This window comes from Magnolia sinica, chromosome 13 (genome assembly GCF_029962835.1).
Source record: "Magnolia sinica isolate HGM2019 chromosome 13, MsV1, whole genome shotgun sequence".
Taxonomy (NCBI): Eukaryota; Viridiplantae; Streptophyta; class Magnoliopsida; order Magnoliales; family Magnoliaceae; genus Magnolia; species Magnolia sinica.
In genome coordinates, this window is record NC_080585.1 from 68,169,101 (window position 1) to 68,192,367 (window position 23,267).

Genomic DNA, 23,267 nt, shown 5'->3' on the forward strand with positions numbered 1-23,267 from the left:
AAGGATTCTTCATGAAATGTAGTCGCATAACGGAGAAGAATTGCCTGACTGAAGAACTGAATGAATTACAGTGGAAGGATGACTAGATGATCATGCTTACATGGAAGACTGAATGATCACACTCAACCAGAAGATTAACTGCTCCCAGCCAGCAGTGTCGAGTGGATGTTTCAATAGAGAGGATAAAGTTCTCTTTTCATTGAAACCTATCATTGTAACAGCTGTGATGACTTCATCTTTAAGTATCTTGGACAGAGAACTATCTTTCAATGTTATTGTTGTTGCAACTGTCTCTTTGATTAACTCCTACAATTCTTTCTTTAAACTTTGTGTCACGCCCTAAACTCAGAAACTGGGCTCATAAAATTTTCGATCACCGAATCGGGTGCCGACAGCCTCCATAATACCCAAAATCCCAGGTTCACAATCGAGATTTTATCCCAGGCTTCATCCCGTCCTTGAATTTTTCCAACTTATTGTAAGACCCGTATCCTAGCCTGTACTATTCTGTCAACTCTCGTGATCCTTCCCGTCGAATTCCGGTAACCTGCGACCTATGATCGACGTTTATGCATGACCCTAAGTCGTATCCTGTAGATTTGAGCTGGCTTAATTTAAGACTTGTACCATTGCGACCGCACCGTCGCCGCGATTCCAACGCCGTGTCTCCCGTACCAATCTGATACCCTGGCAGGGAGATGTGGGCCGACGTTTATTTAGAAGAAAACACCACGCGTTTACAATCCCAAGAAAATCTCTACAACATGTCCCATCAATCAATCACTCAAATCAATCAATCAATCAATCAATGCTTTCTTTCTCCTCAAGTCAAGCAACCACCAAGTCAACTCTTTCTCACCCTCTCTCTTACACACCCATACATATCAAGTACAACATCACCTCACCCATCACTCACATCTATCACTCTCTCTCCTTACATCCCATCTCTCCCTCTCATTTCTCAACACAAAATTCCAAGCAACACCAAAGAAGAGAAAAGAGAGTGCATGTCCATGGTTTTTCATAAGAAAAAAATGTGTTAAGAGTGGACCATTCCCATCACAAGATCTACCATCCTAGCCATTCAAACCTCATCACCCTCCATCAAAGTGAAGCACAAGGAGATCGGCTTTCCAACAGACCAAGAAGATCGAACGGTGGCTGCTTCTATAGGCTAGTTTCATGTTTTTATGATGGGTCAAGTGAGGCCTACTGATCGATGGTATGGATCTCACTTTGGACCCTAAGATGTGGCCGATGGCCCACCTTGATCCTCATGATCATTTCATGATGGGGCCATTCTCCATGGACCCCATCATGATGTGTATTTCCTTGTATGGATAGAGTCATCTAAACCTTACATTTGGTAGAGAAAGGATCTCCACCGTTGATTTTCGGTTTGATGGGTTCAATGTAATAGGACCCACTTGATGTATGATTGCTTGTAAGGGAGGGCTCATAGTGGCGGAGCCCTCCATCACCCATGTCCCTCTCTCTTTCTATCTCCCTTTCCCTCACTTTTTCATTTCTTTTCATGTGACGATGTGGCCGTGTGGCCCACTTGGAAGGACCTCGCCATAAGGCATGTATTTTATACACGTCATCTATAGATGGGGCCCACTTTATGAGTGTTGTATCCACACCACCCATCATTTAGTGGCCCACATGGGCAGCCCACTTGAAATGTACAACCGTCCAGCGTCCCCGGACGCTGGACATTGATTGGAAAACACAAATATTAGCTTGCCCACCTTGATGCATGAACATAATCCATGCCGTTCATCCAATTCTTTAGATTATTTGAGGCATCGAGCTGAAAAATGAAGCTGATCCGATTTCCTGGTAGGCCATAGCATAACAAATAACATTTTTACTATTGAAATACACCCCTTTCATTTCCATGCCCCAAAATATATTGAATATTGGGCTTGTTTAGCTTATCTTGAGCTATGGGGACCAGTGGGCGGGGTGGATTCTTCCGATGCTGGCGCCACACATGAAAAACCATGAGAAAACATGATTTTTTTAAAAAAAATATATGTATAAGGCAGCAGGCGCTGCTAACGTTGCAACAACCTCTACTGCAGTTGACGGACAGACAACAGGTCCCAGCCGTGGGCCCCACCATGATGTGTGTTGATAATCCACACCGTTCATCTATTAGGCCCTTAGGGCAGTGGGTCCCCCTCCAAAATTCAGCCGTATATGTGGCTCAAGTGGCCCACATCATAGGAAATAGTGAGATAGAACGTCTACCCTTGAAGCTTTTTTTAGGTTGCAGAAGTGTTGAATTAATATGAAATTTGTTTTTACTCTTCACACGGGTCTGTGTGACCTCGTCAATGGGTTGGATGACAATTAAGCATTATGGTGGGCCCCACGTGGGACCCACTGATGTATGTATTATGTCCCACACCATCCACGGTGGGGCTTACATTGATGTATGTATTTTATTTGCACTGTCCACAGTTGTGGATGGTGGAACGCCACCTTGGCCTATGTGTTTTACCCACACTGTCCACCCCTGGATGATGGGACCCACCATGATGCAAGTGTTGCATCCAAAACCGTCCATCCATTTTGAGAGTTCATTTTATGCATGAGCTAAAAATGAATCAGATCCACCTATTTGGTGGGACCCGCACCATGATGCAAGTGTTGCATCCAAACCATCCAACCCTTTGGCAAGCTTGTCTTAACAGGCTTGAGACTAAAAGTAAGTCAGATCTAAAGTTCAAATGGACCCCACCATTTAAAGCAGTGGACAATGACGTCCACCATTCAAATTTTCTAAGGGGCCATAGTAGTTTCCTAATAAGCTGATATTTGCTTCCACTTCAGCTATCGCATGTTAGTTTATGAACAGGTTAGATGGGAAATATATGTTATGGAGGGCCTTAGAAATTTTAATGGTGGAAATCATTATCACCACTTACCTTTGGGTGTGGCCCATTTGATGTACATACGGGGCCCGTTGGTGTGGCCCATCTGATATATATAAGACCCGTTGTTGAGGCCCACCTTGCTATATTATAAGGACCATTTAGGGAGGCCCACCTTGATGTACTTTGTGGCCCATCCGTCGGGCCCACTTTGATGTACTTTGTGGCCTAATCGAGAGGCCCACTTTGATATACACGTGACTCATCAGGATGTATCTTTGACCCATGAGTGGGGCCCACCTGTTGCGTGTTTTGAGGACCAGGTGTAGGGCCCACCTGTTATTTATTTGAGGCCTGTGTATTGAGGCCCATTATGATGTATTTGGGGCCCATGGGTCGAGGCCCATTATGATGTATTAAGGCCCATAGGTTGAGGCCCATTGTGATGTATAAGGGCCTGTGGGTTGAGGCCCATTGTGCTGTATTTAGAGCCTATGGGTTAAGGCCCATTGTGATGTATAAGGGCCTGTGGGTTGAGGCCCATTGTGCTGTATTTAGAGCCTATGGGTTGAGGCCCATTGTGATGTATAAGGGCCTGTGGGTTGAGGCCCATTGTGCTGTATTTAGAGCCTATGGGTTAAGGCCCATTGTGATGTATTAGAGCCCGTGGGTTGAGGCTCATTTGATGTATTTGAGGCCCATGGGTTGAGGCCCACTGGGATGTATACAAGGTCTATTGCATTGTATGATTCCACCATGGGGTATGTAATAACATCTATGGCGGGCCATGCCTTGAGAGTAATGTTGGTTTGACGTCCACATTGTAAGAATAATGCTGATGTCCCTATTATAACTCTCCCTAGGGCCCATTGATAGGCCCGTACTTGTTGTGTGTAGGCCATCAAGGCCTATCTTCGTTGTGAGGATAGTTCATCACCATATAAAATGCTTAGTATAACTCCATGATTCATGCCCATACACATCATATGTATACCTGATATGAGGAATGTTTGATCATAGCATACACCATTGGGCAGATTATTTACGGGACTCCTTATGAGACGGAGTCACCACATTATCGCGCCGTACGCGCAGGATTGCTACATGACTGGATAGTGTGACTCATGCATCTCGTATATATGTGACTTGATCATTATACGCCCTAGCGACATCAGGGCTGTGGCCTCTACAGACACATCGTGGATGGCCAGATGGGACACCAAAAATGCTTGGTTCTAGCACTGTGGGCACGTAGGATGTCCTTGGGTAAAAATCCCAGAACCTCCTTGGTACCAGGAGATGCTCCAACATCTAGACCAAGTGGAATATGAACGCCTGTACCTATACTATGAGGTCATGTCTCCCACTGTGTCGTGGTCGGTTGGAAGGGGGTGTGGCCTTATCCACCCGAGTGAGGGGGCTATAAGATAGGCTGAGTATGACCAGCTCATAAATGGGTCCGCTATCGATGAACCGGATAGGTATTGGCAGACTACTGGTCAGGCGGATAGTGAGGTCTATTCCGCTCACTGGGCTATGCAGCTAGGGAGGAGGCAATCGTGTCGAGTGTAATAGACCCCGGTGATTTCTCCAGAGAGCAACCGTACTAATATGTGGACTTATTGAGTAGGAATTGCATATCCATTCATTCATTCATTCACTATCCACTCGGGCTAGTGGTGCGTAACTGTTTGTTACGTGTACCATCGCATGGCCAGGATTTCGGTTGGGCGCGCGACTAACCTGAGATCAAGAGTTTACCACATTGTGTCTGATTATCCAAATTTAGGTATGGGACTGGTTTGGATAGAAGTCCCTTCTGATGTACCCCATAGCCTGTGATACTTCATAATATCATCTCGACTTCACATTCCAACATGGTCATTTCATTCGCACCGCATATCACATTGCATTGCAGTACTAAGTATTTTGGGTTATAATGTTTTTGCACTTATATATCCTAGATGAGGTTGATGGTATTTATGGCTCGTTAAGATTTGCATATTACATTGTATCCTCAACATTTGTTATTATCTTATTATGTTTTGCATCGCATAGCCTTTATACGGCTGATAGCACTCATGGACTTACCAGTATATTTCTACTTACTCTGATATCATATGATTCATGATCTTATTAGTATTTCTGCTTATTCCGATGATGTATGATTTATGGGCTTTATGGTATACTTAGTGCTTGCCTTGCGCACACACTTACACCACCCTCTAAGCTTTCTATAGGCTTATGCACGATAGATGCGTGCAGGTGATGTTAGGTTGCAGCAGTGTGGAGCTTGGAGCATGTAGCTGACTTATGGAGCTTGGATTTAACATATGTATTTTCCTTTCAACATTGTATTCAAATGATTATATTAGTGAATATGTGATAATGATGTTGTCCTTATGATTTGGGTAAACTTGTGGTTATGCTCTATTACAAAAAAAAATTATTCTGAAAATCCTCCTTGTAGGATCCCAGGATCGGAATCTGGCATATGATTGCCGGGAGCCGAGAATGGGGCACTAGGGAGGCTGTCAGCACCGGATTCAGCGATCGGGAATTTTGTGAGCCCGTTTTCTGAGTTTGGGGTGTGACACTTGTACTCCTCGTCTTCAAGGGCTTTGGGTACATACTGGGACAGTTCGTCAAACTTCGCCTCATACTGGGCAACCCTAAGGTTTCCTTGCTCCAGCTTTAGGAACTGCGTGATCTTTTCACTTCGGGAGGACCGCAAAAAATATTTCTCCAGGAATTTCATCCTGAAGCCTGACCATGTCCAGGCATACCCAGTTGGCACGCTTCTCTGTATGCCGTTCCACCAATTTTTTGCCTCACCCTCCAGCAAGTATGTGGCTAGTGTGACCATCTGAGAATCTGTACACTCCATAGGTAGCATCATTTTGGCAACCCTAGCTAGCCAATGCTCGACCTGGACTGGGTCAGACACCCCTCCAAATGTTGGCAGATAGAGCCACACGAATCGGTCGAACACGTCGGAACTCCTAGTATCCCTATCCCTAGAAGCTGCCCTGCAGTGCAGAAGAGCCTCCACCACTAGTGCGTGTACATCCTGCTACTATCGGATGAACGTATCCTGTTGTTGCTGCATAGTGGCGGCCATTTGTACAAATGCTGCTGCTTCTGTTGGTGGATCTGCATGTGCACGCGCTGAGGGCCTAGCCAAGGGGGTCCGTCGCTCGAAGTACTATGAAGGCATCCCAGACGTGACTATCTGAGGGGAGGGAGAGTCCCCTACAGCTTCGGACATCGTATCCCCATTTGTCACTCCAGGCAGAAGGCTTGGTGTGTACACGGGACTGCGCTCCTGTCCACATTTCGTTAATGGAATGAGGTGTATATCAGTGGTATGCATCCTCTGCGACTGCAATATGGGTGGCATGATTTCCTAAGAGGTCAAAATTTCAAGGTTCAGGTATGGGGAAAAAGTAATTCTAATCAATTAGGAGGCAACACAAGAGTTAGAGATCTATCTTAGTTAAGTGCTTAAGGGAACTAAGGTTTTCGTCTCTAAGTTCATAGATCAACTTGCCGCTTCCCCAAGGGGTTCTAGGTTCTTCCCTAGGTGATTTATATTCCAAGTTCTTCTTATCTATTGGGGATCTCTTCATGAGTTCAAATGTTCATTTTGCTAACATCTTAGGGGCCTAAGTGTTCTGTTTCTATGTTCGTTCATCCTATCCATTTTTCAAGGGAGAGTTTCCATGTTTTGCCTAAGTTAATCTCTTAAGGTTTGTATGTTGACCCCACAGCCAGGCTATCTCATACTCCACTTTGATACCAACTTGTAATGCCCCATTTTTCAGAACCCGAGTACACGCTTGCAATCCGAAAACCCGGGAGTTAACTGATAATAATAATGGTAATCAATAGGTAAATCAAAGTGCAAATAGCGCGAATGAAATATAGCATAAATCTGATCCAAAATATGAAAATATCCTGGTCCACTCAGCTAGGGGCCAATTACAAAACTTCAAGTTCAACATAACGATTCTAAATAAACTATCAAAGAAGTTCTACTAGTTAAGGCAATAATATGTTGTTGCCTCCTGATACGGCTCCTCACTTTCAGGCACCTCCTCGATCGCGGGCTCCTCCCAATCCATCATAAGTCCATCTTCCCCTGTATATCCTTTGTACGATTGAATATTTCTAAATGAGTGGCTAGCTCAGTGTGATCTCCCTTCAACATTACACACTGCCGCCATAAATAAGAAATAACATAAACACATACAACCAGTTCAAAATGTTACAGGTGCAGTCTTATTACATGCATGGATGCGTGGAATGCAATCATCACCCCAGGGATGCTCATCCGTGCGGACAGTGGGCTCGTGACCCATGCAATCATCGACCTGGAAAATCTCATCCAGTGGGACAGAATACGTACATCACATACGGCAGCAATAAATGTTGGTCTGTGCCATTTTTGTATGATTAGCCAATCCATTATTAGTCCAATTACACTCAGCCAATTTAATTAAGCTCAATGTCACTACAGGGAGCTTGTGGCCCAGCATAGGCTGACAACTCGAGCATAGTGTCTTATGACCACCATCCCCAGCCCATGAGACTACCGCCTTAAGGTGTGTGTAGTACCCACCAACATGTGGTTAATCAATTCAATGTGAAGGGCCACCACCAATGCTGACTGGGAATGAAATGTTGAAATCACTAAATATGGTGATTAAAGCATGATAACATGAATGGTTTAAAGACGAGTAAACAGTGATACTTAAAAGGTTGTGAGGTTCATCCCAAGTCAATTAGGTGAAACCACACATGGATGGTAAACCCCATAGTCAAATGCCAACGACCAAAACCTCCATGTCAGGGGTCTACTCACGTCACAGCTAGTCTAGTTACACCCCAAGCATGGACTCTCCTTTCCTAGAACTTCCCATGGAGAGTTCCAACAATGTGTGTCATAACAATAACATGGATCTTATCATGAATAAGAAATAAGGAACAACACATATTTCTTTTTCAAATACATACTAACTGAGCCAACACATGGCACATACAATGAGTAACTGACTTAATTATCTAGCTAGTTCAATACACATGTTCAAAGATCTAAGCAAGAAATAAGCAGGGGAGTCATTACTCTAAATAAACCTACCAAGTAAGTGCAGTCTATTTCCTCATAATTTATCGCTGGTCTAACTAACCATTAAATCACTAAATCAACTATTTTTAGTCTAGTTGGGAATGGAAAGCTTATGGGGGGAAAATCATCACCAGACAAGTTGTAGAGCGCTTCTTGATGTAAATTTCCTTGAGAAGATAGTGACTCCACACCACTTGAATAGTCCCCTATATAAATTTATTTGCATTAGGCAATAAGTTCCAAGGTCTAAAACATAAGGATTGGTGTAGGGTTGGAAGGCCCTAAATTAAGGTCATTTGGGCTGCCATCGAGGGACAATCAAGCCCACCAACTCTGGCCCTTATTTTAGCATAAACTGGGCCCGATTAGGGCCCACACCTGCTGCTCCTAAATAGCCCAAACTGGGCCAGGGTGAGCCCTTCTTGGCCCTAACTTGGCAGTCCACCAGCTGCATGGATGCAGCCCACTGAGTAAGTGTGGTCCATCGTTGTGTGCAGTGTAGACCCCGGCAGTGAGGCCCACAGTGTCCTCAAGTGCAGCCCACCAATGCCTTATGCGTGGTGCTGCCCCCTGAGCTTTGTATGTGGTGGAGCCCACTACCTTGAGTGGTGAGGCCTACCTGATGCTAACGTGCGGCCCACCAGTGGCTTGTAGTAGGGCCCACTAAGGGTGTGTCCCACCTGATATGACAGTGTGCAACCCACTGAGATTTGAATCTCACGTGGGACTCGCTACCTTAGACGGTGTGGCCCACTGAGATTTAATCTTAGGTGTGACCCACATGGCTGACAGTGGTACTTCCTGCTATAGCACAGGATGAGGCCCACCGGCTTCAGGCCTAGTGCTAAGACCAATCATGCAGCCCTGACCCCGACCCAACCTTCTTGCTGGAGTTTGGGGGGGGGGGGGGTTGATCTCAGCCATCGTTTTAGTTCAAAACATGGTCATTTTGGGCCCACTATACGGACCAACTGGGAGATGTATCTGAGACTAATTCTAGGCTAGTTTTCGGCCCAGACTCGGTGACTGGCAGAGAGTTATTTCCTGTTGTAGTTCCAACCCCGAGCGCAAGCACCTTCTGGCTTGGTTTCTGTTGTTTGTAGACTCCACTGAGGCCTGCTTCAAAGCTCATCCGAGAGCTCACCTTGCCTCCGCATAGAGGCCCCGAACTTGGGCCCATTTAAAGGCTCTGTCTGATCCCAGAACATGGCAAAAAAAAGAGCAGATCCTTGCTCAATCTGAGGCCTGTTTTCAATTCAAACACAAGGCTGCTCACTGAGGCTAAACAGGGTTTGGTCTTGGGCCAGATTGCAGGCCATTTCCATCCCATTTTGGGGCCCAGACAATGGACGTATGCAATTCCATGCAAAGGCTGGTTTACAGCACCAAACTTGGCCCAGTTGGGGCTCGTTTCCATCACAATTTCAGACCTAATTTTAACTACATTTAAGGTCCAGATGGGAGCCTGATGAAGGCCTAGATTTAGCTCAGAACTGAGCTTCTATTAGGCCTGCTTCAAGTCTTGAAACACGGCCATTGCTTGGCCTGTTCCTAGCTCAAAGCAGAGCCCTAATACTAGTCGATTTCGGCCTGATGCGCGACCATTGTTGGCCCAGATTTGGTCTAAATCTGAGCTGCTTCCTAGCCTCATTTTGGGTCTGATCACAGCCATCATTTGCCCATTGTTTCAGTCCATAACGGAGTCATCACTCGGCCATTGCTTGGCCTGCTATGAGTCTGGAATACGGCCTATTGGAGACCCGATATCTACCATGTTTCTAGTCCCAAATGCAGGCATTTCTTGGCCTAGTTTATGGATGGTGATGGCTGGATTGAAAGAGAGATGTGGTCCTACAAACGCTGGAGATCGGAACAGGGTGACATTACCTGAATTCCAACACCCAACACTCAGTTGTGGCTCAACTTGAACGGTCCTATGGGTGTCACTGGCCTTCATTGGCTCGACTCAGTCTAGAAGGTTGGGTCGACTCAGTGCAGAGCTGAGATTCAACACTGCTCAATCTCTCCTTTCTCCTTCACTCTTTTTCCTCTCTCTCTCTCTCTCTCTCTCTCTCTCTCTCTCTTCTCTTCAGTGTGAATCCCAAGAGCTATAGGGCTCTTTATATAGCTCTGAGGGAGGGAGTTTTAATGGCTGGAAAGTAACCCACCTTGCAATGGTGGTGATTAACAAGCAGCCCTGCATGGGACCCATCCACATGGTGGGATGGACAGCTAACATCCAGGCCCACCAAAAAAGTAATTTTTCTGGTCTGGTGAGGCCCATCTCATCATTTCTTTTGATGTTTTACCGGGGAAGATGATCTAGCCTCTAATGGCAGATTACCATCTGATGTGTATGGTTACGATCTGGTCCATTTATTCGGCTTAGATGATGCCTCTGATCAACGTGAGGCCCACTTCTCAGGCTCCAAATGTCCGTTTGGGAAGATCTCACAAGATCTTCAAGTTCTTGCTGCTCCCTCTCATGAGATAGAGTATTTGTCTCCAAAATTTCTTCTTTCATTGTAGAGGACGGTCGAGATCTCACCACGTGGCCAGGGGATGGCTGAGATCGGACCAACATTGGCTTTCCTAGAGAGGAAAGTCTCCTCTCTACTTTTTCATATGCAGGCCATTGCTTGGCCGATTTTGGAAAGGAGAGAGCATCACTTTCTTAAGCGATGGACGGATGAGATGGGTAGACTGGGACGATCATGGGCTATTCGTACTATCCTAGATGGGTCCCATCTTGTAGATATATGCCACATGCAACATATTGGACAGTTGTAACCCATCTCTTGCATCCGTTTATAAGGGCTCAAAAGCCTATATAGTTTTATTAAGTTAGGTCCCACGAGAACAATGAACAGTTCGGTTGGTTCGAAAAGTGCCCAAGGTGGACCACTTTAGAGCTCAAATGCCATCAATTTTGAATGAACCATAGGTAGGAAGAAATGCTCGGGACTTTTGAATTTTGGTTTGGTTGGGTGTCTAGTGCACCTCGTGCACCTGCACAGTTGGTGCACTCGCACCCTGTGTGGGGTCCACCATGATGTTGGAGACAAATCCACTCCAACCATTCATCCTGGGACCCGCCCATTTTGGTGTGGGGCTGAGGCCCAAGTGGGCCATATCATGCTCTTCAGACCATTTAGTGGTCAATATAACCGATCTAATGGTTGGATTGACTTGTTTTTTGGTCTTAGCAGCCAAAAGTGGTGCCCAGGCATAGTGGTGATTTAATTTGTTACTACCAGTCCTTGAAGATCAGTTATTAGGGCGTTGACTATTACATTAACATTAATCAACTCAAAAATTGCTTAAATTTGAGGAAATCAGTCAGGCTTACCTTCTTGGTTGTCGTGGAGTTTTGTCTCAGCTTCTATCCTGTGCAAGTCAAGTTCAAGTCGTTTAGTTAGTCGACCTTGGTTTTTCATAGACTTAGTTTTAAAGGGGTCACAACCGTGTACCAAAGATACGAGGTGTTATAACCAGTCAATCCGATCACCTTATCATGGTAGGTCCCACATGTAGGGTAGGTCCCCAACGTCCCAAACAATGGACAGTGTGGATGATCCCAAGGTAGGTGGGTCCCATGTGGGGCCCACCAGATATACATCTCATATGTGTATAAAATATATATATTATATTATGATATGTATATATATTCATATATATTATTATTTTATTTTATTTAATGTCCAGCGTCCAGCACCACAGTCCAATGGTCTGGACAGTGTGGACACAAGACGCTTGTATCACATGAGGGTCCCACCGTCCCTATAGTTGGACGGTGTGGATTACACCACACATGCTACATGGTTGATCCCACCGTCCACGTGGACGGTGAGGATACAACACATACATTAGGCAGGGGTCTCACCGTCCGGACCATGACACACATACTTCACATGAGATCCACCGTCCAAGGTCTGGACGGTGGAGGAAGCACATCAAGGTGGAGTCCACACGTGGCCACCCCACATGCACAGATGAAACACATAAATCGTGGTGAGGTCCACAGGAACAAGCTGATGATTTGTGTTTTTCCTTGCATCCAGGCCTGCTGCTGGATAATAGGCTGGACGGTACACCTGGCCCATCTAGCCTATGGCCTCTCCAAGTGGACAGTGAGGATGTGGTGTACATACATCAAGGTGGGGTCCATCCCGATGGGCCTCAACATTACCAAAGGAGAGAGAGAGAGAGAGAGAGAGAGAGAGAGAGACGGCATAGTAGAGGGACCCCACAACTATGGGCCCTCCCTATACAATGCATACATCAAGATGGGTCCCACCATATGTGGGCTCTTAAATCATAAAAAAAAGTAAAATGAAGATCACCCACCGTCGATCTCCTCTTCCTTCTTCCGCCAACACGATCTAGAGCTCCAAGGAGTGCGATTCAACGGTCGAGATGAACTTTGGATGGTGGGATTGGGTGTAGAAAAGTGAGCCACACCAAGCTTTCTCCTCTCATGGAGCTTGGACAATTGCTTGCTTGGAGAATGAGAGAGATGAGAGAGATGAGAAATGTGAGTGATGGGAGTACTTGTGTAAGGGAGAGAGTTGACTTTGGGGAGGGTGGTTGTACTTGGGGATGGATGTGAGTGATGGGAGTGATGAGATGTGTACTTGACATTTGATGTGACGGATTTTCTTGGGATTGCAACGCGCAGTGTTTTCCTCGAACTAAACACGCACCCACATCTCTCGTCCTGGGTATCACCTCAGCGCGTGAGACGTGGCGTCGGAACCGTGGCGACGGCGTGGTCGCGAGGGTACATGTTTCGGGCCTAGCCGACTTAGATCAATAGGATGCAACTTAGGGTCATGCCCAAATGCCAGTTACAGATCGCGGGTCATCAGAATTCGACCGCGGAAGCTTAAGAAATGGTACGAGTTAGGATACTGGTCTTACATTGTGTCTAGAGAGTTGTTCTTTAATGTTGCTCTTGTTATAACAACTTTTTCGATTGTCTCCTTTATTCATGATATGTATAACCCAAGCTTTTGAATGGTAGTCTTTCCTGACAAATTAATCAGAATTAGTATCTCAAGACATTATAATTTTCCAATTTAGTTTCATGAAGTATCGATAATTTGGAAATATAATAAAAGATTCTTCTTTTTTAAGGCTAATTGTAATATTTGCAATATTATAATGATTTGATCATCCCCTCTTTGTGTTTGTCATCGTGCTTTACATTGCATTTGTTGCATTCTTTGCTCATTATATCGCGCTTTTGGAGATGTCATTTCTTACTCTAGAAGTTCAACCATTGAGTCTTTTCTAGTTTGTGCTCCTTAGCATTTCTTCATAGACTGGCTAAGAGTATATTTTTTTGGACCTTTACTAATTCTGAAAAATGGATATGACTTCTTTCAATTTCCATTTAATAGCTTCCCGAAGGCCATGGAAGTTAATGATGATGATTTTATCTCTTTTGATAAACATTTGTTCCTTGTCTCCATCAGATCTAGTACTTAGAGTCTTGCGATATCATTACTAGAACAATGAGAAGTTACGACATCGGACCATATAACTAGACATTGAGATAGAAGCGACTTTTGAACATTCACACTGGATCATGCTTCATAATTCTTGGCTGTAATTATCCAGCTCATACTTCTTATAGTTGGATTTGTTGATGAGCTCATTAATACTACTCAGTGCATGATTATTACTCAGTAGATTATACTATATGAATTCCTCTACCATGCATAAGAAATTATCAAAAAGACCAAGGCATAGATTACTTTGAAGACATAGATCATGCCCCTCTTCAGGCCAATCTTTGTATAAGGATTTCTCTGTAAGATAATATTCATGAAATAAAATCTGCTGATACTCTTGAAGGATAGATAACCTTTGTTGCTCCTTTAATGAATCCAAAGAATATATCTGAATCTTTAAATTGTCCAGAAGAGAATGATAATTCTTTGCTAGCTTATTCTCTGCCGCCTTTGAGAATTTTGTGAGATAATATTTCTTTATCATCAAGAAGGCAAAATACAAAAAGACCTCGCGGCTCTTGTCAAAAGAATAAATATATTGCTATTGAAGGCTAGTAGTCAATCTTGAAATTTTAAACTTTTGAGTAGAGAACTGCCAATATTTTGAAGGCATTTGCTGTTGCTGTAATTTGAACCTGATTCAAAAGAAATGCATATATATATATATATATATATTGTATATTGTATATTGTTTGATCAATGTTTGAAATTTTCATTGGATAATTGCATATTTGAGCAGATCTTAAGTGAAATATATATCTGTAGCATTGTGATGCACACATAGTTTATACTTTTAAGTAATAGAACTAGCATACTTTGATTGACCATACTTTGACTGAACTGAATTTGACTTTACTTACTGGACTTGACTTGACTTGACTAGACTTTACTGGACTTGACTTGACTTTACTTTACTTGACTAGACTTTATTGGACTTGACTTTACTTGACTTGACTAGACTTGACACTTCCCACAGTTTAGCCTCTTAAGTAGTGAAGCAATTGCATAGTTTAAGCTCTTGAGTAGTGGAGCAATCACATAGTTTTTTAGACTCATAAGTAGTTGGAGTCAGGTCTTATGCGCATGGTCTCTCTAACTCTCATGAGTTCGCTGGACTTATCGTAGCCGGGGAGTTCACAAACTGCAATCCATCAGAGGGGCACAGTGAAGCTACCGAGGCCGTGAACTCGGTGAGATTTACGCACAGAGTTGGCTGCAGTAACTCTCTAGAGTTCACGAGGGTGCAAGACTACCTTTGGTACCAAATCTAAGGCGGTCAATCCATCAATGAGGGAGTATTTTTGTAGAGACCATGTCCTCATGAGTTACTACTGAAATCAAGCTAGGGATCTGGGGGGGCCATATTCTACTCCACATTTTTCTTCATCTGCAAAGTCAGACCCGTTCATGGGAGGGTATTTTCATCCTCGTCCATGACGCTGTAGGAAGCTGTACAGACAACATTGGTCTCACACGTGATTGGCCGTTGAGGACTTTTTGGCCTTTTGGGGCTTTTAGTCACTACCTCCATCCGCTATCCACATGCGTATGCATGTGATGGCCTATACAGGCTTTTTAGGGCCATTGGCTTCTAGCTGCTGCCTGAATAATATATAGGTCTTATGCGTAGTTGGCCATATAGGACTTGGTTAAGCTACCTTGAATGATAAACCGTTATCGCTAATGGGATGGTTGATCGTACAGCTTTGCTGAAGATGACAAATAGATGATTGATATATCGCCATTGCTACTGATATTACAAAATTTTATTAATGGTGTATCAGCTTGGTGACAATAATAATTTCGATAAATCTGATAATGAACTAGTCTCTTGCATCAACGATATGGTGATGACAATGGCGATGATGACTACTGTTTATCTGCTTGATATGTTTGAAAGTTTGTTTTCATCTGCTTGATATACTTGAAAGTCTGCCTTCATCTGCTTGATATGCTTGAAAGTCTTCCTTCATCTACTTAATATGCTTAAAAGTCTGCCTTTTATTCATGTATGGCATTGGCATTATGAGACTTTGGCCTCATTGGCATTATGAGGCTTTAACATCCTTGATATTCTACTTATCTTACCCCCTTTTGATTTTAAAGTATTATGCTGATAATCTTCAAAATCAAAACTGTGATTATCTTTAAGGATGACATATTTTGATGTATTGGCACTGACATGTGTATTGATGAAAACTTGCCCCTATGGTGAATATATTTGTCTTGCTTCTTCTCGACTGCTCTTCTGTCAAGTGACTATTTTCAATCGAGATCATATGTCTTTACTTTCTCTCTTATTTCATGTCTTCTTCAACTGTATGTTTCCCATAGTCCTTGAATTGTTCAAACTCTTTCTTTACTTTCTTAATTGTAAAGTCACCCATGTTCTCTTTATCAGAGTTTCTTCGTTCATTTTGATGATTCTTTGTTTTTTGTTCTTTCTTTGGCAATATCTGTTGCTATTTTCTTTAGATTTTGAAATAGTCGATTCATATAAGAGTTAAGCAGCTTCACTTTGACTCTTTCTAAATTGTAAACTTTTATAATCAAACCTTAAAAGATCTGTATATTCAAATCAATAAGTCCTAATGCAATGTCTAGTTTTATGCATTCTATACATGACTTGCTCTTCTACTCTGGCAAGTTGTGAACACGATGCCCCCAAGGTTCTCTGTTGACTGATAAATTCGTTAATTAATTCATCTTCTCGTTAGCAAGCAGCGGCTAATTCAGTCGAACTAACTTCCTATTTGAAGGATTTCTTTAGAGTTTAATGTTGTTCACAACAATCATTGTTTGGAAAATTAGGGATTTCTTCAACAACATGCTCATCTGGTAAAAGCTGGTTAATATCTTCTGGCAAATTTTTTATTTCTTTACACTTCGAATGTACTGATATCGAAGGAGAAAGTGAAAACTACATTACTGATGCCGTCAAGGAGGATGAACTTAGTGAGTGAGGTAAAACTGCGCCTTGTAGTATTGCACATGATCGGCCTGTTAACCATACTCGGCAGGATGGTACTCCTTGTAAAAGAAGATTGAACCCTTCATTTTTAGATGTTACTATCATCCGTCCTTCATCGTCTTATTGTGCGACTAGTGAAACAGAAACTATTTCGGACATGACCTGACATTGTCTATTCTCGATCGAAATTGATTTAATCTTCTTTAGTACTTTCTGGTGGAACTTTGTTAGGTGTGAAGTAGACAACCACGTTAGTTGGGCAAAAAGTCATTACGGTTGTATGTTGACAAAATACCTGTTATTCAAAATAGAGTATCTATTATTTTTAAATCAATACAATTGTACTTTGTTTTTAGAGATGAAGGGGAGGATGTTCCCATTGAGAGTCGCCATTTTGACATCTAAATGATGCCAAAAAGTGATAAATGTTCTCTGAATATTTTCTAAGTTAGCATTGAATAATAGCCCCAGTAGAGTTGTCATTTTGTTTCGACAAGAAACAAATGCATTTAATTTGGGGGAATTCATTCAATGATAAAGAAAGAGAGAACAATGATCACGAAGTATTATATTTATTCTAAGTTCATTTACATCCTCACATTTCCCTTGATTTTGAAAACAGAGTACAATGAATCAACACAATAAATGAAAGAGAAGGTAATTTAATTGTAATTTTAGCAACATTTCGATGCTTTTGATGTTCATTGCAAAGGTAAATGGGTTGTACGAACTCAAAGCCCTTAATTTGGTTGTGCGATAGGCATTGATCGTCCTTCCACTCATTCTTTCAGTCATATGGACAAACTCTTCTTTCTCCTGGAGCTCTCTCTTTATGCTTCACATTTCCCTTACTTTCTCTTCATGAATCCAGCAACTGATGCACTTGTTCAAGGAAGGGGCATTTTGGACAAGAATACTGGTGCACAATCTAGGAGAATTTGGAAACTTCATGAACTTGGGTTGTTCACAATTGAGGAAAGGTCGGAGACTTCTCACACTTGGGTCGTGCAGGTGCACAATTGAAGAAACGGCGGAGGCTTCTCAGACCTTTGTTGTGCCATAATTCCGTTGTGCGGATCTTCCATCATGCTCCACTTTCCTCTCTCCTTTGGGAGCTACTTGATACTCTCCAACTTCCGTTCATCCAAATGAAGATGGGAGAGGGATATTTATAGACCTCTCACATGTGTGGGAGGTCATTTGTCTAAAGGTGGGAGTACATAAGCAAAGGTGGGAGTGCACAAGCTCTCTTCAGACAGGAGCACACAAAGCCTTCTTGAGAAGTGGCGCAAGGGGGCTTTCCTTTAGATATGAGCGCACAAAGCCTCCTTAAGAAGTGGCGCAGGAGCTTCTCTTTAGACAAGAGCGCATAAAGTCTTCTTGAGAAGTGGCGCATGGGAGTTGGATTTAGGACAAGAGTCCCCTTGAAGTGGCGCACAAAGCTTGGTATTAGGACGAGATTCACCTTGAAGTGGCACACAAAGCTTGTTATTAGGACGAGAGTCACCTTGAAGTGACGTACAAAGCTTGTTATTAAGACAGGAGTCCCCTTGAAGTGGCACACAAAGCTTGGTATTAGGACAAGAGTCCCCTTAAAGTAGCACACAACCAAACTTCTTCAAGACAAGAGGCCACTTGAAGTGGCGCATAACAAAACTTCTTCAAGACAAGAGGCGCACAACACTATTTTCTCTCCACTAAAAATGATGCACAAGCTTGGAGCACACAACCCATTCCTTGAGGGGTGGACTACACTCTCCAACTTCTCTCCTCCTCCAAATGAGGAGAGGGGTGCGGTGTTTATAGGCCTCTCACATGTGTGAGAGGGCTATTTGTGCACAACCTTGGTGATCTTCCAGGGGGCACACAAAGCTCCTCCTTAAGACAGAAAGCCACTCAAAGTGGCGCACAACCCATCTCTTCTAAGGATGAGAGACTAGGGCACAACCCTCTCTTCTTTCTTTAAGACAAAAACCAATGCACAACCCTCGCTCCTTAAGACAAGAACCAACACACGACCTTCTCTTCATTCAGACAACACACATCCTTCCTTTATACAAGGTGGCACACATCCATTTCTTCATTCTAAATGACACACAAGCTATCTTCATTCTAGATGGTGCACAAGCTATCTTCAAGAGGAGGGGCGCACAACAGAGATGTGGACTGGTGTACTCATCCAAAGGTGCACCACAGGAGGGTTTTAGCAAGAGAGCTTCTTCAGTGCTATGATAGTTTAACTAGGACAGAACTTAAGCAGAAAGCTTTCAACTTGTGAAAAAGAAAAATAGAATATATTTATTTTTGGGCCTCAATAGCTATCAGCAGATATGTGATGCTATCTTCAAGTATTCCCAAGTTATGCTCTAATACCAACCTCTGTCACACTCCAAACTCAGAAACCGGTCTCATAGAATTTCCAATCGCCGAATTTGGCGTCGACAGCCTTCATAGTACCTCATTCTCGGCTCCCGGCACCCATATGCAAGATTCCAATCCTGTGATCCTATAAGGAGGATTTTCAATACGAATTTTTATAAAGGAGCCTAACCACAAGCATAATCAAGTCACAAAATAACATCACTACATATCCATTCTAATAAAACACATGAGTACAATGTGAAAAGGGAATATACAGGTATAATGAAGCTCTAGAAAGATCGCTACACACTCCTGCCTTAGCATTGCAGCGTCCTAGCGTCACCTGCATGCAACTTTTGTGTATAAGCTTACAACGAAGCTTAGAGGGTGTGTGCGTGTGTGCACAATGCATGTAATAAGCATGCAATATGAGAGTAAGCAGAAATACTAGCAAGTCCATGAATGCTATCAACCATACCAATGTTATGCGATACAAGGCCTACATAGCCAAATGTCATATGCAAGATGCAATGCAAGCATGCTAGTCCTCATCGAGTCTATACGTCAATACAATTTATCTTTGGAACATCACCGGGGTCTAGTACACTCTACACTGGTTACCACCTCCCTAGCCGCATAACCAGCGAGTGAAAAAGACCTCACTACCCCCCTAGCCAGTAGTTTGTCAATACCTACCCGACTCCTTAATAGTGACCCATTTATGATCTGGTCAGACTCAGCCTAGCTTACAGCCCCCTCACTCGGGTGGATAAGGCCACATCCCCTTCACAACCGACCATGACACAGTAGGATACACGGCCTACTAGTATTCGACACTTGTGCGCTCATGAATCCACTCGGTCTAGATGTTGGAGCATCTCCTGGTATCAAAAGGGTTTTGGGACTTCCACCCAAGGACATCTTATGCGCCCACAATGATAGAACTAAATATTTTTGATATCCAATCTGACCATCAATGATATACCTGTGGAGGCCACAACCCTAATATTGCTGGGGTACCAAGTGATCATGTCACACAAAATGCAAATTGCATGAGTCATACCATCCAGTCATGCATCAAACCTACGCGTACCGCGCAATCATGTGGTTCAACTCTGTCTCATAAAGAGTCCCCAAAAAAGACTAAACCTAACGGCAAATGCTATGATTAATAATTCCTTACAACAGGCATACAAATGATGCGTATGGGTATGTATCATGATGTAATACTAATCATGTTCTCAGTGTGTCCTACTAAACTAAGTACACTAGCAAGATTATCAGATATAAACAATAATCGACCTAAATACATGGTGGGGTCCACAGAGGGATGGAGGATCTAGCCCAAACATCCAGATAGGCTTTAAACAGTGGTTATACCAAACTTGATACTGCATATTCTTCCATCTACGACAATAGGTGATGATGTACTCTTCTATAGACAATAGATGGCCTAAGCGTCATACTTATATCAAGAATGGGCCTCATGGTGAGTCTAATGGCTATACAACAAGGTAAGTTAAGAGGGTGAAACTATATCAACAAGTGGGCTTCCTTACCGTCTCTTATCATGCAATAAACTGGACCTTCCTATGGGGCCTGATCCATACACAAGGTGGGCTATAAGGCTTAGATAATTCCTACAAGGTATGGTGGAAAGCACCATCATCAATGGGGGCTCAACTGTTTGGGTTAGCTCAATGGGTATCACTAACATCGATAGGGACCCCAATGGTTAGGGTTAACCCAATAAGGTAAGGGTGGAAATGGGCTTAATAATGGGCCCTAGGGAGGTTTACAATGGTAGACATTTAACCACTATTGTCTCTTAGTGTGCAGTCCACTTGGGATTAGAATCTGAATCATAACGGGGACCCATAGCCCTTATAATATCTACAAAATAGATGGATAGTGTGTGTACAATACATACATCATGGTGGGCCTCTCATAGCAACCCCTTTTTGGGCGCATATCATATACATCACGGTGGGCCTCTTAGGGCAGCCCATGGCCCTAAGAAGGGTTAACAATGTGTGCATCACACATACAATATGGTGGGCTTCACAAGGCAGCCCACGGTCGTATAATGGATGAACAGTGTGTATATAGCACACACATCATGGTGGCCTTGTACGAATGGACAGCGTGTATGTAATACATGCATTATAGCGGGCGTTACAAGTCAGCCACATGGTGGGATGCCCCAGCCCAGCTGCTGTTGATGGGCGCCCACCTGAATTATGGATCCGTTTTATTAGATCTATAGGCCCACCTCATAGAGTGGGCCCCGGGAAAGTTTGGAGAAGGGTGTGGGGAATCCACACATCGACATTGGGCCCCACACAATTGCCAGCGTGTCCCTAAAACACATACAATGATGGGCCCTTACTGGACATCCAGCCCACCCAACAAGCTGGGCCTCTGGACGTCCATTGAATGGACGGCCTGGATACTCCACATACAAGTATAAGGTGGGGCTCACAAGGCACTGATAGGCCCCGCAAAACCATGGGCAACATAGATATACAACGCATACAAAAGGTGGGTCCCCAAACTCGAAAACCGTGCTCATAAAATTCTCAATCGCCGAATCCGGTGCTGACAGCCTCTGTAGTACCCCATTCTCAGCTCCCAGCGTCTATACACCAAATTTCGATCCTAGGATCGTACAGGGAGGATTTTCCAATGTACATTTAACTCGTAATAAGCATAACCATAGGTTTACCCAAATCACATAGGCAACATCATCATCACATATCCACTAATATAAAATTTTGAGTACAATGCTTAAAGGAAAATAAATATATATCGAAAATCAAAGCTTCAGAAGACCGCTGTATGCTCCAAGCTGAATGCTACTACAACCTAACATCACCTGCATGCATCTATCGTGCATAAGCTTATAGAAAGCTTAGAGGGTGGTGTAAGTGTGTGCACAAGATAAGTGCCAAGCATTCAATACAATGCTTTAATCATACAATATCAGAATTACTAACATGAATCATATGATATCAGAGTAAGCAGAAATACTGCAAGTCCATAAAAATGTCATCAACATCATCCAGGATATGCAATGAAAAGACATAGCAAGTCAATGTCATATACTAAGAAATGCGGAAACATAATGAACCAGATATCAGATATCGAGGATGCAATACAATATGCAATTCAAAAGAGCCACAAATAACAACAGCCTTATCTAGGTCATATAAATGCAGAAATATAGTAACCCAAAATGCCATATGTCATGGATGTAATGCGATATGCGATGCGAATTGAATGACCATGCTGGAGTGTGAAGTCAGGATGATAGTACGTAGTATCGCAGGCTACAGGGTCCATCAGAAGGGACTTCTATCCAAACTAGTCTTATACCTAATTTGAATAGTCAGACTCAATGTGGTTAACTCTTAATCTCAGGTTAGTCATGCGCCCCAACCAAAATCCTGACCATTGCGAATGTACATGTAACAAATAGTTACGCACCATCAGCTCGAGTGGATAGTGAATGAATGAGTATGAAACTCATGCTCCACAAATCAGTACTGTACATCTCTAGGATCATTACTGGGGTCTAATACACTCTATACCAGCTTGTCGCCCCATCAAGCACACAACTGATTAAGTGGAAGAGACCTCACCATCTTCCTGGCCAGTAGTCAGCCAATATCTACCCGGTACATCAATAGCGGACCCATTCACGAGCTGGTCAAACTCAGCCTAGCTATGCCTACTCCCTTAGGCAGGTAAGGCTACACCTCCTCCCAACCAGCCATGACACAGTGGGAGACGTAGCCTACAGGTATACGACCCTCATGCGCTCATGTATATCCACTCGGTCTCGGCGTTGGGGCGTCCTCTAGTACCAAGAGGGTTTAGGAATTTTCACCAAGGGCCATCTATGACAGCCTGATGTTAGTGACAAATTTTCGGTGTCCCATCTGGCCATCCACGATATTCCTATGGAGGCTACAGCCTTGATGTCACTAAGGCATACAGTAATCACAACACACAATGCGAGATGCATGAGTCATACAATCCAGTCATGCATTAATCCTGTACATACTGTGCGCTCATGTGAGATAACCTTCGCCTATCAGGGAGTCTCATAACAACCTACCCAATGATATATGTAATGGTCAACCACATCTCATAACAAACATGCAGATGATGCGTATGGGCGTGTATCATGATGTTATGCAGTCACATACTCATAATCGGTATCAATAATCGACATTAACAATCGGCCTCGACAATGTTGACATTTAACCATCACTGCCCATTAATGTGGACATTCAACCAACATTGCTCCCAAGCAGTGGCCCACATAGAGCTAAACATAAAGTGGGCCCATGACCCCACACAAAGGCCTCATACATCAAGTGGGTTGCAATAATGGTCTAATACAC